Source organism: Lygodium microphyllum, chromosome 3 (assembly GCF_053477565.2).
Source record: "Lygodium microphyllum isolate KBCC chromosome 3, Lygodium_microphyllum_v1.1.10, whole genome shotgun sequence".
NCBI classification, from domain to species: Eukaryota; Viridiplantae; Streptophyta; class Polypodiopsida; order Schizaeales; family Lygodiaceae; genus Lygodium; species Lygodium microphyllum.
In genome coordinates, this window is record NC_141137.1 from 55,856,379 (window position 1) to 55,872,283 (window position 15,905).

Here is a 15,905-nt window from a genome sequence, read left to right on the forward strand (position 1 = left end):
GCCTCATTTGGCTTTTATTCGTTGGCAACTCAAGCATTTGGTTACACATTTAAGTACGTCACTTTTGAGCTTTTTCCAATGATAGCTTTTCCTGACTATATTGAGAGTTTTGGCATAGCCAGGATGTCCTGAAAATGATGAATCATGAGCTTCCCATAGTATCTTCTTCTTAAGTTCTTGACTTGAAGGAATACATAATCTTGTCATGAAGTAGATAAGTCCTTGGTCAACAGAGAAGTTAAGATTCTTTGTCTTAAGCTTAGAATTTTGTTCCTTATTTTGAATTTACTTCTGCATTTGCTGATATTTGGGATCATTATTCGCCTTCTTCTTGGCTAGCTTGATTTTGGGATTGCTAGACATTGATATCATTGTAGTTAGTGTTTGAGTTGTAGGATGGTCTTTTGAGATAAGTGTATTGAGAAATGATTTGTAGCTTAAAGAATTTGCAACTACATTCTCTTTGCCTGGTCTATATTTGATCTCAAAATCATATTCTTGCAAGACTTTGATCCACCAATGTTGCCTCATATTTAGATTTGGTTTAGTAAAGATCCATTTAAGACTTTTATGGTCGGCTACTAGTGAGAATTTCTTCACGAGTAGATAATGTCTCCATAACTTAAGAGCCTGGGTAATTGCAAGTAATTCCAAGTCATGAGTAGCATAATTTCTCTCATGAGTCTTCGATTTTCTGGAGGAATATGCTACTGGATGTCCTTCTTGCATGAGTACACATCCCAAAGCAAGAGAGCTCGCATTTGTCACCACTTCAAATTCTTTTCTAAGAACGGGTAGTTTGAGGATCGAGACTATGACTAAACTTAGCTGTCAAAGCTAGACTGTTCAACTTGGGTCCATTTAATGGCAACATGCTTCTTGAGTAGGTCGGTGAGGGGTGCATCAATCAAAGCATAATTCTTGATAAAGATCTGATACCATCTTGTTAAACCCAAAAAGCTATGAACTTCACTTACGGTGGTTGGATGTGACCAATTTTGTACATCCTTAACCTTGGTCGGATCTACTGGAATTCTCTCTGCTGAAACTATAAACCCTAAATACTCGATTTGCTTCTTGAAGAATGCACACTTCTTCTTCTTAGCATACAGCTTGTGAGTCTGCATTGTCTCAAGAACTATCCGCAGTTGTGACTCGTGACTTCCTTCATCCTTGGAATATATTAAGATGTTGTCAAATAATACAAGGACGAAATCATCAAGATAAGGTTTGAATATATCCTACATTAATATGTTGAAGGTAGCAGGGGCATTTGTTAAACCAAATGACATTACAATAAACTTGTAATGATTGTACCTTATGCTAAAAGCGGTTTTTGGGATATCTTCTTGATTGATTCTGGTATGGTAATACCCTGGTCTGAGATCAATCTTGGAGAAAATCTTTGTTCCTTGTAGTTGATTAAGTAGTTCGCCGATTCTCAGAATAGGATACTTATTCTTGATCGTTACCTAATTTAGCCCTCGATAATCAATGTAGAGACGAAGAGTCCCATCCTTCTTTTTTTGAAATAACACCAGTGCTCCCCAGGGTGAGTTACTGGGTCTAATGTATCCCTGATCTAAGAGTTGTTTGTGTTGTTCCTTTAGCTCTATGGCTTCCAGAATGGACATTTGATATGGTCACTTTGCAACTGGTGCATCTCCTGGTACTAGCTTGATTTCGTCGTTGACTTCTCTCTATGGTGGAAGTCTAGTTAATTATTTAGGAAATATGTCAGCATATTCCCTAAGCCACGACGGTTCATCTTCAACTTCTTTATCATGTTCAGTCTTATTTAATTTGATTAGGTATACATGTGAGCCTTTTCTTAAACTTTAGCGATTCGAGAAGCTTTCATTAATTGAATCTTTGGTTTCCTTGCTGCTCCTTGTGTGATCACTTGTCCTACAAGATTCAAAAATGTGACTTGGCCCTTTTCACAATGAATATGAGCATGATTTGGAATTAACTAGTCCATTCCTAACAGGCACTCATAGGTTCCCAAGTTCATCACTCTGAATTGCATGTTTGTCAGATTGTCACTCAGATTAAACTCCACCTTACTTGCCGTTGTATTGAGGAAACTTATTTTCCATAACCTAACTTAACTATCATCCTAGGTGCATGTATTATGTCTATGCCTAGTTTTCTAGCACACCTTGGTGGTATGAATGAATGTGTGCTTCCACAATCAATCAAAATTTTAAAGGGTTTACCATTATAGGCGGATGGTGTTTGAATCACTGAGAACTTTCGATTTGGTCCCTTCTTGTTGAGAGAGGCGTAAATTCTTTCTCTCTCCACATCGCGAATCTAGTCGTTACAAAACTTGCTTTGGTGTTCATTTTCTTCGAGTTTTAGGCATCGCCTTTGGATGTGGCCAAGTTCGTTACAATAATAGAATTTGAAGTATCCTTATTACTACTAGTAAAGTTCTCCACCATCGAAGTCTTAGCCTTCTTGCTATTAGCAGATTGAAATTGACCTTGGGCTCTTTTTGCATAGCCCCTAGTTATATTTCTGTTTTGGAACTTATTATTCCAAGGCTTATTGTTTCTTGGTTTGGACCGGAGTTCCTCTACAATAATCGGTCTTGCTCTTATCAATGTGTCTTGGAGGTCAGATGGACGCATTGCTTCAAGCCATGTGTTCAGGAGATCATCCAATCTGTGGCAAAACTTGGGTACTTGCTACATAATATCCATAGATGGTGCATACTTGAGAAGTGTTACATCATGATAGAGTTTTTCGAATTAACTTAAGGAATCTAACCATGGATTTTTGATATATCTACTAACTCGTAATTCTTAATTGCTAGAATGGTAACCAATTTCATATTCAATGGATAGACAAAATAATTTCTTTTGTTGAAGGGAAAAAATACATGGTTTATTTAGGGATGACTGGTTATTTGGGAGAGAAGATTTCCATAGTACAATCTAAGCATGGCATTTGGATACATCCATTGGGTAATAATCGGGCTTTGAAGAATGGATATCTAAAAATTGGTACTTTGAAGGAAGATAAAAAAAGTCCATCTTTGACGTAGTAGTGGCATTTAGAGCGACCAACAACTATAATTCCGTTTGCTGGGATGACCTTTATCACTTGCTCGTAAATATCTCGAGTTAGTTTAACCTCCCGGTCTCTAGTGAATAAAGTTAAATTCACTCTGGCTTCATGGAATAAATAAACCTTCACGACTTTAAGGTTTTCCATCCATCTTATCCTCTTCAAATTGGTTTGAAGGAAGGCAAGATGGCTTGCATCGATATAACAAATTCCATCGCTTATCATCCAACGTCTTTCCTAGTATAGTGGAGAAGGATCATAGATGCGATCCAGAATTTGCATTACTTGCATTCTCCATTCATAATCCGAAGAATGCATCACTAATGTAAACATTGCTCAAAAGACTAAGAACTGCTCCCAATCTTCATCCCTCTGGGCAGGATAAAAACATATATTAGCAAGGAAAGGGAAAAACAACTCATATCTCAAGTTACAATTACCAAGTTTTTTATTTCTTTTGGATCTAATACTATTTTTAATGTACCCACCTTAATTACATGATGAGTAATGTCTTAGTAGTCACCCAGAGTTTACCTTTTAGCCAGGCCGTCACCATCTGTACTCTAACCAAAATGATCATATTTTGTTCGCTAGTTAACCCTAGGTCTACCCCACAAGGGAAGTGTCCTGCCGTTATCCACAGAGAACCAACTTGAAGGTTCGTAATTGATCTAATAGTCACCTATCAACAACTAGCTCACATCCAGAGGTGTCCTTCGAGAGGCTTCTTGTTTGGAAGGAGCGACTACGATTATCCTTGGTTCATGGAGTACAATACTTTTTTCAAGTAGCAGACTAAGGATTTATGAAATTCCTCGTAGTGCTCTAGCATAGCCGCCATACCTTTCCCCTAAGATAATTTACAGTTCGGGTTTTGAAACCAAACCCTAGGTAAGTCAGCGAATTGGCCCTTCCTAGAGTTTCTTCCTAGTGTTTGTTTTTGGGAAAACCTCTTGGCTAACTGAGACCACCCTGCCATAGGACTTGATTCATCGGGAATCCATCCACTCACTTCCCTCTATGGAAGTTCTTAGTTATCTAATTACCTAGCACATTACGTGAAACATATAAAATTAGCTTCATTAATTAAAATCCCTTTATGCAGAGTTGTTCATTTACGTAAATTACTCACAGACATATAATCAGAATAAAACAAATTCATTGATTATGTTCCATAATGTGTGTTCTCCCCCCCATATAGGAGAAAAATTACAATTTCACATGCTGCCTCATCCTGTGCATCTGTACGTCACCAAAATCAAATCCACCTATAGATAGCATTTATATGTGTCCCAAGTAGAACTTGGGCCATATAGGGGACCAAGTAGTTCTTAGGTGCGAAAAGGATTTACTAGCAAGAGCCTTCCTGGTACCTTAACCACCTCCTACTTAATACGATCCTTTGCTGGGAGACCTCTTGCCATCGGAGTCGGGTCTATGCTTCCGTGGTGGTAAAAACATCCCCTCTTGGTATGGGGATTCAACACCTATCCTTGAGGGAGGTATAGGGCTCCTCAATTTTTATGTATTCCAATACTTAATTCAATTATGATATAATCTAGAAAATCACAAACAAGATTGATGTCTTCAAGCAGTTTTGACTTCAATCAATCATGCAACTTTTAAAAAAACCTATGGTATCACGATTGGTAAAGGGTTGTTATCTGCATTTGTGACTTTGTTAGTGACTTCTGTGCTCGCAACTCCAATTGTTGCTTCCACGTTAGTAGGGTCATTCACGATTTTCACTTTTGAATTCTTTTTGTTCGGGGCCATGACGAAAATATGATTCAAAGAAGAAGAAGAACATGGTAGTAATGCCGACTAGCAAAGGTGTAAGGCTCATGATGATGATGATGGTTATTTTGGGATTTGATGATGTAGGCCTTGCAGATGGTTCTTCTTGCTTCATGGAGAGCAATACTTTTCTCTCTCTGGCAAGAACAAGAGTAGCTCTTTCTCTAGTATAGAGCAAGAGTGAGAGAATAGGTATGATCTCTCTCTCTCTCTAGTAGACAGAATAGGGATGAGAGTAGAGGTATGACTTCTAACCGGTTTTATAGAATAGGATAAGGTTCTTCAGTGTCTTCTCTTCTCAGATTAGAGTAGAAGAGGATGAGAGATCTTTAACATATCCCCTTCCTTGGGTTGAATGGAATGATGTCTCTTCATCTCGTGGAATAGAGTCTCCTCCTTCCTAATCAGCATCTCGTCCTCATCAAGATTGCTCTTGTCCCCCTCTCTTGGTATGAAGCCAGATGTCACATGGAATTTGTGCGAGGGTTCGTGAAGTCACTTGCATCGCAGGGTTGGGAATTTGTTGTCGATCTTCAAAAATAGATGAGAAGCTTTAAGCTCAACTCATCTCCATAGTGACTTGCGATGTTGGAACTTCAATGTAGGCGAGGGGCTTAAAGCACATCCTCAAACCTTCGAAATTTGATGGTAAGATCGAAGAAGGTGAGGGATAAAATCTCAACCTCAAGCCTTACACACACGTGATTTTTTTATAATGGCCCTTCTCCCCTTCTTGTCCTCCCTTTTATAGTTTTTTTCCACTCCCTCTCACATGTGTTTTTTCATTGTTTTTTCATAAAATCTTAAGGTGTTTAGCTTTAAAGCTTATGTTTTTTTTCATATTTTCATTTTTTAAATCATGTGCATGTCTGCAACTTGTTTGGATCATAATTTCGTAATATGAACTTTGAATATAGTTGTCCGGGTACTCAAAACGATCGAAATGCATCTAATCGACAAGCTTACGTGAACAAAATCATGAAAATCCATAAAAAATAGACGAAAATGATGATTTTCGTAGATCACATAATTTTTCTTTATCTTTTGTCTTGGACGACTTATTCTCTTCAAAATAAGTCACAGTATATATTTGGATCGATCTAAAGTGGGAATTAAGTAATCTAAACATGATACTAGAGATTTCAAACTGTTCTTGTAAACTAGTCCTGCTTCTTGTAAATCCTCTAGAGATTCTGTAGTTTTTCCATGTGTGGACATGCAACACCATGTATATGCACTAAGTAATGGGGATTACATCTCTCTCTCTCTCTCTCTCTCTCTCTCTCTCTCTCTCTCTCTCTCTCTCTCTCTCTCTCTCTCTCTCTCTCTCTCTCTCTCTCTCTCTCTCTCTCTCTCTCTCTCTCTCTCTCTCTCTCTCTCGTCCCCTCTCCCATCACTCCATTACTCTCTCTTTCCCCCATGCATTTTTGGGCATGTGGGTTTTTTTTTTCGTCGAGAAGGGGTTGCCGCCAGTCCCTTCTTGGATGGAAAAAAACCCACACTCTATTGCTCTCTTCTTCCCATGCTGTTTATTCTTCAAATTGTGGTTTGTTTTTTCGCCGAGAAGGGTTTTCCGGCATCCCCTTCTTGGGCGAAAAAAAACCCACACTTTGTTGCTCTCTCTTCTTCCCATGCTATTTATTCTTAGAACTGTGGTTTGTTTTTTTGACGAAAAGGGATAGTCGATAGCCCCTTATTGGGCAGGAAAAAACCCACAAATCCAATTGGGTGAAAATTTACTCTCACCAAGAATGGGTCCCCAGAAATTTTTTTTGTCTGATAAGGGAATGTTGACGACCCCTTTCTAGCAAGAAAAAATTACACATATCACATGTTCTCTCTCTTCCCCCCTCTCTCATCACTCTTTCTCTCTCTCCCCCCATTTTCTCAACTAATTAACTAGTAATTACTTAATTAACTTTATGAGAGAGAGAGAGGGAGATAATTTTCAATAATAAACTAATCAAGTTATCAAATGGTTAACTACTCAAACAGATACTAGTTACTAATTAAATTTTAATTAATACTTAATAGTTATTAAATATTAATGATTTATTGTTAATTATTAGTTACTAATTATAATTTAATTACTAGTTACTAATTATTTGTTACTAATTTTAATTATAAACTAAGTACTAGTTACTATTAATTTTTAACTACTTTTTAACTAATTATGAGCTAATAATTTAATTACAAATTCTAATTATTAACTATTTTTAAACTAATTATAAACTATTTTTAACAAATTACTAACAAAAATTATAATTAACTATTAATCAACTAACTACATCAATTAACTAGCTAATTGATTTTTCTCAACTTAAAAGGTATAATTAACAAAATTAACTGTCTAATTAAATTAATTAACTAATAAAATTATTAAATATTAATATAATTTTGATTAATTAATTTTTTTGTAAACTAACTAGCTTTCTAATTGCTAATTAACAAATAAAGTTAATTAACTAATATAGCAAGGAGTATACTTTTGGGGGGGGGGGGGAGAGGCGACCATACTTGAGCTCACACCCACATCATCCCACACTCGTCTTGCCTACCCACCCGCCCCATGCCTCCACGTTTCTCTCTCTCTGGCATTGCTTGGTGTGTTGGCTGTCTGTGTGTGTGTGTGTGTGTGTGTGTGTGTGTGTGTGTGTGTGTGTGTGTGTGTGTGTGTGTGTGTGTGTGTGTGTGTGTGTGTGTGTGTGTGTGTGTGTGTGTCTCTCTCTCTCTCTCTCTCTCTCTCTCTCTCTCTCTCTCTCTCCACGTCACTTGGATACACGCATCTCTCTCTCTCTCTCTCTCTCTCTCTCTCTCTCCACATCAGCTATGGCGTGATGGAATATTGGCCTAACGAATCTTTCTCTCTCCACGTCAGTTGGACACGTGCGACAAGACAAGCTGTTTTCGTCCGACAGCTCCATGTCAGGTCGCGATCCCGTTCCGTCGCCGAGCGCCTACTAGCTAGTTCCTACCCATTGGTCCTACTATCACATCCCTCGCCATCCCGCAACCCCTCGTCACCTACGCCACCTCAACCCTTTGTCACCTGCTTTATTTGTGCCACCTAACGCTAGCCTCTCCCGCCATCCATCAATCCATCAGCTCCCCACCCACCACCTTTGCAACCCCCAGTTCCCTACTACCATCTCCTAGTCCCACAGTCCCTCCTGTTGCAGACATTAAATCTGTCATGAAATGGCTGTTCCTCACAAACACTGAAATGGTTATCCTCTATTCTGAACTTTGAATCGAGCTCCCCCACAGGCCCAACACAATAAGACGGAGTTTGCCCCCCCAGAATGGAGAAGGTCCAAATAGAGCAGATGACTACTAATGCCATCAACAAAGTCAAGGAGTATGACAACGGACTGAGCATACTGAACAAGTAGCTGAACGATAAGATTAAAAAGCTGGAATTGAAGATAGAAACCCAAGATGGGGAGATTCAATCACTTAGGCAGCTATTGATTGACATTCATCTTAGCCCCAAGCTAGAGGAAGGAGAAATTCAACCTAGCATAACCGAGGACCTCACCCGTATCAAAGAGGAAGTCAAGACTGCTAGGTTCAATGTCACATTAGCTAACGGAATGAAAGTGAAGGCATTCAAGGTGCTAAAAAAGTGGCCAGTGAAAATCGCAGGAGTCCAATTCTCAGTTGACTTTATAGTCATGAAGGGAGTGGACTACGATATCCTATTGGGCTGACCCTAGATGCGCAATGCTAGAGTGATAAAAGATTGGGGGAATGGTCTCATCTTCCTAGGCAATAGAACAGAAGCCATAAGGGTAGAAATGGACTCCTAAAAGACTACACCAATCGACCTCGACACCATTTCTGCGATGCTTAAGGATGATGCTCAGATCAAGAAATCCTACAGGCCCTTGACTAAGTATATCCCATGTCTTGAAGACAAGTGAGATTGGATGCATGTCCTTGCTACCATCAACCTGTCGTTCTCAAACAACGAGGAGTAGGAACATGCCATTAAAATGATCGGCAAGCCCAAGGGTATACTCTCGGTATTGGCCTGCATAATGGTAGGAAATCTTTGCAAAAGACCCAACCCTGTCACTTTCCAAGTGCCAAACAATAAGAGGGAACTCCAGGAGATTTTAGAGTATTTGACCACCAAGCTAGCTGGCAATTCAATAGCAAATTTCAAGCCACTCCAAGATCTCTTAGATGAACCAAGGTGGCAATGGACCAGAGTGCATGACCTAAACCTCATGTACAATTGGGCCCTAATCCCCGATCAAAGACACCAGACATACCAAGACCTAGGAGACGATGAGCAGTCAGACGAAGATGCTTCTTTCGATGATGAATACGAAGACTACCGCTCCTTTGGTGACAAGAGTGAGGGTGAGATAGATACCATAGAATATGACATATAGGAGCCATAGACTTTGAACAAGCAAGCCTAACCCAACCAGGTACCACACCAATGCTTAGAATAGAGTCACCCTCTAAGCTGCAACCACCGCGAGAGACTACCTCTTCTAGCAAAGACGGGGAGTTTGATTCTGAGTTGGAAGTGAGTTCAGAGAGCGACCCAAAAATACCTAGGCCTTCCAAGACTAGGTGTACCAAGGGGGACCTATCCGTCCACCCGAGGCGCAGACAATTAAAGGAAGAAAGGGCAAAACAGCCTAAGGACGCACGAGCAGACAAACAACAAAAACCATAGGACCCCCCTAAGAGATTTACAAAGTTCAAGAAAGGTGATAGGGTAGTGACCCTGCTGGGGGCCAAACGTCAAGGGCAAGCAAGTGAACCCATCGAGGGACCTACCAAAGTCAAGGAGGTGAACCTAGCCTAGAAAGGGGAGACACCCCAACCTGTCTTTATTGCCGATGACTTGATGGAGGAAGATGAGACAAGTCTCGTTTCTCTCTTGCGAGAGTATATAGACATATTCGCTTGGTCCTTAGAAGAGCTTATGGGGGTTGATCCGAGTATAGTGACTCATAACATACCCATGACGCCAAATGCAACGTTGGTCAAGTAGCGACCATACCCTATGAATCCAAAACACGCTCATGCGGTCAAGGAAGAGATTGACAAGCTGATGAGAGCAGCATTCACTTACGAAATTGAGCACAGAGACTAGGTGTCACCCATAGTCATTGTAATGAGGAAAAATGGAAAGATTAGAGTGTGCATCAATTACAAGAAGGTGAACACTGCCACTAAGAGGGACAACTACCCATTTTCGTATACCAAGCACATGCTTGAGAGAGTAGCAGGCAAAGAGGCCTACAGTTTTCTAGACTTCTTCTCTGGATACAATTAGGTGCAGGTGCATCTTGACGATGCATCCTAGGGCATGAGCATAGATGCATCCCAGGGCACATGGTGTCGAAGAACCGCATTGCCACAAACTTGGTATTTGTTAAAGGAAGAAAGGGTAAAACAGCCTAAGGACGCACGAGCAGACAAACAACAAAAACCATAGGACCCCCCTAAGAGATTTACAAAGTTTGAGAAGGGTGATAGGGTAGTGACCTTGCTGGGTACCAAAGGTCAAGAGCAAGCAAGTAAACCCATCGAGGGACCTGCCAAAGTCAAGGAGGTGAACCTAGCCTAGGAAGGGGAGACACCCCGACCTGTCTTTATTGCCAAGATGACTTGATGGAGGAAGAGGAGACAAGTCTCGTTTCTCTCTTGTGAGAGTATATAGACATATTCGCTTGGTCCTTAAAAGAGCTTAAGGGGATAGATCTGAGTATAGTGACTCATAACATACCCATGACGCCAAACGCAATGCTGGTCAAGTAGCGACCATACCCTATGAATCCAAAACATTCTCATGCGGTCAAGGAAGAGATTGACAAGCTGATGAGAGCGGCATTCATCTACGAAATTGAGCACAGAGACTAGGTGTCACCCATAGTCATTGTAATGAAGAAAAATGGAAAGATCACAGTGTGCATCAATTACAAGAAGGTGAATGCTGCCACTAAGAGGGACAACTACCCATTTTTTTACACCAAGCACATGCTTGAGAGAGTGGCAGGCAAAGAGGCATACAGTTTTCTAGACTTCTTCTCTGGATACAATTAGGTGCAGGTGCATCCTGACGATGCATCCTAGGGCACATGCATAGATGCATCCTAGGGCACATGGTGTCAAAGAACTGCATTGCCATAAACTTTTCAAAAGTCAGGGTCATTGTTGATCTTCCACCCCCAACCAACTATAAGGGAGTTCAATGCTTCTTAGGTCAGGCAGGGTATTATTGATGGTTTGTGTTGAATTATGCATTGATTACTAGACCTCTGTACAAATTGTTGATTATATTCGAATGGACTAAAGAATGCCAATGCACACATGAAGAATTGAAAAGGGCTCTGACCAGAGCACCGATTCTACAAGCCCCGAATTGGACCATTACCTTCCACGTGCATATTGATCTTCGACACCACATGCCCTAGGATGCATCTGTGCCCTAGGATCACCACGTGCACAGATGCATCCTAGGGCACGTGGTGTTGAAGAACCGCATTGCCACAGACTCTTTGAAAGTCAGGGTCATTGTTGATCTTCCACCCCCAACCAACTATAAGGGAGTTCAATGCTTCTTAGGTCATGCGGGGTATTGTCGATCGTTTGTGTTGAATTATGCATTGATTGCTAGACCTCTGTACAAACTGTTGATTATATTCGAATGGACTAAAGAATGCCAACGCATATATGAAGAATTGAAAAAGGCTCTGACCAAAGCACCGATTCTACAAGCCTCGAATTGGACCATTACCTTCCACGTGCATATTGATGCTTCAAAATTCATTGTGGGGACAGTGTTGTGCCAACCTAGTGAACACAATATTGACTATCCAATGAGCTTTGCTAGCAGACAACTCACTGAGACCGAGATGAACTACTCGATGAGCGACGACAGAAAGAGAAGGTCTGGCCATGGTATTTGCCGTGAAGAAGTTTTGGCATTATTTATTAGCCACACCTTTCACTTTCTTTGTGGACCATCAAGCCTTGCTATATTTAGTAAACAAACCTTGCACTATAGGATGCATAGCTCGATGGATCCTTCTACTTTTAGAATTTGACTCTTCGTGGTTGTACGAAAAGGAAAGTAGCACTACATGGCCGACCACATGTCATGCATCCCCACGGGAGAGTCCCTTGGACAAGGCATCACCAATGAGTTGCCAAATGCGCACTTCTTTAGCCTATCTAGCGAGAGAGATTTATTTCGAGCCAACTTGACGCCATATTGGGAAGACGACATAGTCCAAGTGCTTGAGCATGGACTACTTGAATGATCGATAGAGAAAGATTGACTTAGGCAACTTATCCTCAAGATCTGACCCTATCAATTGATAGAGCAGGCCAGTTATATAGGCTAGGGCAAGACGGATTGTTGCGTAGATGCATACGTGAGCATGAGATGCATGATGCATTCTCAAAGGCACACAACAGAATCGCTAGAGGACACTTCAGCGGAGATACGATGGCCCACAAGGTGCTGCGGTCTCAATTGTGGTGGCCCATGCTTTTTCATGATGTGGCATGATTCGTTAAGCACTGTGACAAGTGTCAACGAACAAAGGTCCCGATTCACAAGGATCAGATGGAGCTAACCCCAATAATTACACAACAACCCTTCGAAAAATGAGAAATTGACTTCATAGGACCCATTAGTCCTGCGGCACAATACTTGCAAGAAGCCAAGTACATCATTGTAGCCACTGACTCTAACAAAATGGGCAGAAGCAAGAGCTACGAGAAAGAATGACGCTAGAACAACTGCCAAGTTCCTATGGGAGTAGGTAATCTCACGATTGGGCTGTCCCATCGAATTGGTTAGCGAGACCAGGGCACACACTTCATTAATTAAGTGATTGCACATCTTCTATCCACCTTTCTAATTATCCATCGAAAATCCTCACCATACTACCCTCAAGCAAACAACCAGGCAGAATCCACAAATAAATTTCTAGTAAACATCCTGACCAAGGTAGTCACTGCTTCACACAGTGACTAGGATAACAAGTTGATGGAAGCCATTTGGGCTTACCACACAGCCTATAAAATGGTTGTAGGCTATCAGACGCCTTTTAGATTGACCTATGAAACTGAAGAAATTCTACCTGTAGAGTTCTTCGTTCCTAGCCTGAGGATCACACTTCACGAACGATGGAAAGGGAAGGAGACCTGGACGGAACGTCTAGTTGAACTCGAATGCCTCTCAAAAACTCGATTTCTAGCTACCCATGCGCTCATATGCGAGAAAGCACGATGCAAAAGTTGGTTTGACAAGCACGTCAAGCAGGCGACTTTGAATAGGGAGACCTAGTACACTTGTACTCTGTTAAGAGGCATAAACAAAAAGTGAAGTTTAAAGGTCCATGGCCTTTCAAGGTTCGTGCCATCAACCAAACTGGTAATGTTGAACTCAAGACTCTGAAAGGTGAGGGCATAGGCCTCTTCGATGGTAGTCACATCAAGAAGTACTACCCTCCCATGCATCCTCTACATGAACCACCAATGTTAGAACCCCCTATCAAGGTACGAGTAGCCACAATCATGGAGATTGATGATGAAAATGAGAAAGCCCTAGAACCTGCTTACCTCCTCATCACAGTTACTGCCAAGCAAACATGCACTTTCAATGCCTTGATCGATGAGGAAGCTGACTTCAATGTCTTAACCCACGATCATTGGACCCACATTGGCAAACCACAATTACAGCCCACTACCACCAAACTAAGCCCATATGGGGGCTGATCATACGCACTCCTAGGGAAGTATAGGGCTGTAGTTTCTATCGAGTCTGAGAGCATACCAATGATCTTTTATGTGTTGCCAAACACTAAAGATGCAGGCACGGAATCGCTGCTAGGTTGAACCTTTAAAAAGTAAACTCACACTCCAATGTCAATTATGAGTCACAACATATCCACTTAGCCATTGGCAATGTCTGCATAGTATCAGCCTTCAACAAGGGCTGCGCGACTCCTATAAGATCCACAAAACCACTGGTAGAAACACCTACAACCAAGTCTAAGGAGGGCGGTTGTGACTTGTTACAACCCACTAAGCCTCTATGCCAGCAACCCGCTAAGGCCAAAGCCAATGCCCATGAACCCCAGTTTAGATGGGTACCTAAACATCAAAGCCTGCCACCAAGGATCAATTGGCCATGCCTTTGCAAGGCTAAGAATGCAGCGTAAAAACCTAGGAGGCCAATACAAAGCTACAAACAGTGATGTATGGTCAAAGCCACAATGGGTTCCTAAGACCCTATTGCAAGCGCAAGGCTATTATAAGGGTAATGCCTCGATATGGATCCCTAAGGCTAAAACAACAGAAGGCATTGATCAAACGCCGCCCTCACGCTTAACTGTACCCAGCCATACAACGTGTCAAGGCCTAAAGCCGCATAATCCTTGAGGCACCAAGTCCATAGACTTACAACCGATTATGCCCATGAAGGCCGACCAAGTCTATCAACCCAAATCTCAGTCTGCTACTCCTAGACCAGTACCACATACCTCTACTAAGGCTCAAAAAGCCCCACTCGCAAGTAGTAGTGCCCTATTAGCCCATTGTGCAAGGGACCTAACCGCAATCTCAAGAACCATCAAAACTGCAACCATCTATTGCCAAACTCTCTAGTTCTGTCAAACCCCAACCACCCACATGCCTTAGACCCTCCTACTTTCTACCTTCCTTCTGCCTAGCTATTCTTGAGGATATAAGTGACAGCCAATTCACCTACTGTAACCGCCCATTCCTCTCCACCACCTCTCTCCATATCCACTTGAATCTTAAGGGTTACATGTAGAGCTGGAGATTTTTGAGTCACTCCATTAAATCCACTTTTCCACCACATTCTGATGATGATAACTAGCAATTAGCTACTGCTCGAATCATGTAACTCAACAAGCAAAAAATTATAAAAGAATAGATGGATGTAGGCTTAAGGCATGAGGCAAGAATAGGGAAATAGAAAAAGTGACCTTGCCACAATGGCCGGTCATGTAAAAAGGGATGGGTGCGCAATGGATTTTAGGGTTTGTATATAAAGTTTAAAAAGTAAATGGGAGCTCATTCTTTGGTGTGTGGCTAACAAGAGTCCTCTCTTCCTCTCTCCTTCTCTTCTTCTCTTCACCTTGCTTGTGTGTATGCTCTTGAGAGAGGGAGTGTGAGAGTGTAAGGGAGTGAGTGTGTGGGAGTGAGGAATCAAGAGGGTGAAGCTCTTCACCATCTTCTCTTCTCTTCTCTTCTCTTCTCTTCTCTTCTCTTCTCTTCTCTCGCATGCACGCGCAGCTATAATGGATGAAGCCTGATGGAGAAGGCTTGAGGATGCTTGAGCTAGCATCTAGGATCATGGAGCTACCAATGTGTGTGAGGGAGGAGGCAGCTCATTTTGGCATCAAGGTAAGCTAACTACACTCGTAGGTTTGAAACGCTTAAAGCAATAAGCGGTCAATGGGTCTTGGCGGTTGAGTATGAGCTCACTCCACAACCATCATCATCATCGTGAGTCTTATACGTTTGCTAGCCGGTATTACTACCGTGTTCTTCTTCTTCTACGAATCATATTTCCGTCATGGCTCCAAAGAAAAATAATTCAAATGCAAAAATCACAAATGGCCCTACTAACGTAGAAGCAACAGCTGGAGTTGCGAGCACAGGAGTCACTAACGGAGTCACGGACGCAAATAACAACCCTTCACCAATCGCAATACCACTTTTTTTTTTAAGTTGCATGATTGATTGAAGTCATAACTGCTTGAAGACATCAATCTTGTTTGTGATTTTCTAGATTAGATCATGATTGAATTAAGTATTGGAACATATAAGCAAGAGGTCTCCCAACAAGGATCGTATTAAGTAGGAGGTGGTTAAGGCACTAGGGGGGCTCTGGCTAGTAAATCCTTTTCACACCTAGGAACTACTTGGTTTCCTATATGGCCCAAGTTCTACTTGGGACACCTATAAATGCTAGCTATAGGTGGATTTGATATTGGTGATGTGCAAATGCACCGGATGAGCACGTG